Here is a 2,252-nt window from a genome sequence, read left to right as displayed (position 1 = left end):
AGAACTCACCAAACTCAAAGAACACAACGTTCTAATTCCGGATGAGCAGTGTAAAAACCAGCCTGTAGTGTATATTCTTATTTTGGTGTGTAAATATAATGTACATTCGGATAATATGATATATTTTAATATGTTTCCAATATGTGAATATGTAAATTTCATATGTTGCAGATGTTAATATGTATGTATATTATTTAACTATTTATGTTTGACCCCCCCCCCCCCGCTGCCACGATCGCACAAATTTCCCCACTGTGGGACAATAAAGGTCTTTTATCTTTTATCTTAATTAGGGTTAGGGGTTAGTGTTATGGGTTAGGATTAGTTAGGGTTATGGTTAGGGTTAAGGGAGACGGTTCGGGGTTAGGAATTATGGGTTACGAGTTAGGGTTAGGGCCAGTCAATCATCTGCTCTGTCTTACTTCTGACTCTGAAATTCATTGGATGTGGATGTTCTGCTGGATCAGGTCCAGGAGGTCTTACCTCAGGGTCTGTTGGACCTCCAGCTGTTTGGGTTCGGGTTCGGGTTGCTGGAAAGTCTTCTGGTGGTGTCGTCAGGTGTTCTAGAGTACGTCAGACAAGTCCAGAGAGCTGAGAAGAGGACCAATGGGCCGCGGGACGTTGAGAACCCTCAAGCGTAATGAAAGAACTTGATTTCTTCACTCTCCTGCAGAGTAATGAACTGGAAGTTAGGGTTAGGGTTAGGGTTAGGTTTAGGGTTTAGTTTGAAGATAAAACGTCCACACAAAGCAGGAAGGTCTGAGCCTGGCAGACCTGCTTCAGAGATTAAAGCCCGCGGCGGTGCTGATGTAGGGTTTTCGGCGGGACATTAGTCCTGTGCTTGTATTTTTGGATTATGTCCTCAATTTCTAGCAGTTATGTTGCTGGTGCCCAAGTGTGGAGAAGTTTTAGTTTTCATCATCTTTATTGATGAAGACTCTTCTTCTAGCTTCATCTTGGTCTTGAAAATGTACCCTTGCCATTGAATCTCATTATTTTACTTTTACACAAGCTTTTATTCGGTATCCTTTAATTATGACTTGTAAATTTTATAGTAATAAAGTAAGCAATGATCCTTGGATTTTTTTCTAATCTTCGGCTCCAGATGGGATGCTAACACCTTTAGTACAGAGGCTACGGGGATTATTTCAGGCCAGACCTCTGGGGTCAGGACTTCTGGGGTTGTTGCATGTCTTTCACTCCGCCTAGAGTAGAGAGAACCATGGGCGTGCTGATGGGATTAGGACCCTTTATTTCGCGGTTAGGGTTAGGAACCTCTGGTCTGGGTCAGGGTAAGGACCATTTAGTTAGGATTAGGACCCTTTATTTTGGGGTTAAACTTAGGTGTAGGGTTAAGACACTTTTTTGGGGGTTATGATTTGCTTCCTTTCTTCCTCCATGCCGCCATACAGTCATCCACGCAACTGTAATTGCGTCTTGACTTTAGCAATGGGAAACATAACCTTAACCATATTGACACTGACTCTATCTGGTCTATCTGTCACTCTCTCTCTGTCTCTCTCTCTGACCCTGTTCTTATCTTTTATTTCTTTTCCACCCAACAGGTCGAGGCGGATGGCCGACCAAAAGATTCTGGGTCCTGTCCGTAGTTTCTTCCTCAATGAGGGAGTGGTTCCCACCACTGTTGCTGATGTTCTGGAGGGTTACGTTGGGTTTCTCTGTCTGTTAAAGCGCTTTGAAATGTCTGCTGCCATGATTAAGCGCTATATAAATAAAACTTGATTGAACTTGATTGATGGTTAGGACCCTTTAGTTAGGTTTAGGGTTAGGACCATTTATTTTGGGATTGGGATTAGGACCCTCTGGGTAGGATTAGGTTTAGGGGTAGAGTTAGGACCCTCTAGCTTGGGGTTAGGAGTAGGACCCTTTATTTTGTGGTTGGGCAAAGGACCCTCTAGTTAGTGTTAGGGTTAGGACCCTCTGATTAGGATTAAGGTTAGGGGTAGAGTTAGGACCCTCTAGTTTGGGTTAGGGTTAGGACCCTCTATTTTGGGGTTAGGGTTAGGGTTAGGACCCTTTACTTTGGGGTTAGCGTTAGAGTTATGACCCTCTAGTTAGGATTAGGGTTAGGGTTAGAGTTAGTTTGGGGTTAGGGTTAGTTTTAGGACCCTCTAGTTTGAGGTTAGGGTTAGTGTTAAGACCCTCTATTTTGGGGTTAGGATTAGGGTTAGGGTTAGGACCCTTTATTGTGGGGTTAGGATTAAAGTTATGACCCTCTAGCTAGGATTAGG

The 2,252-nt window shown here is 43.4% G+C and overlaps 1 long non-coding RNA gene across 1 annotated transcript in view; it reads left to right on the top strand.

The window, feature by feature from the left end:
- Nucleotides 1-1,716, top strand: part of LOC137607814 (uncharacterized) — a 12,436-nt gene extending 10,720 nt beyond the window's left edge. Inside the window, exon 4 of the long non-coding RNA XR_011038039.1 lies at nt 1,566-1,716. This is a non-coding gene — a long non-coding RNA (uncharacterized lncRNA). The remainder of the gene's footprint in view (nt 1-1,565) is intronic.
- Nucleotides 1,717-2,252: the final 536 nt, after the last annotated feature.

This window comes from Antennarius striatus, chromosome 14 (genome assembly GCF_040054535.1).
Source record: "Antennarius striatus isolate MH-2024 chromosome 14, ASM4005453v1, whole genome shotgun sequence".
NCBI classification, from domain to species: domain Eukaryota; kingdom Metazoa; phylum Chordata; class Actinopteri; order Lophiiformes; family Antennariidae; genus Antennarius; species Antennarius striatus.
Note: the sequence above shows the minus strand (reverse complement) of the source record. Positions and strands in the feature narration are given on the sequence as shown.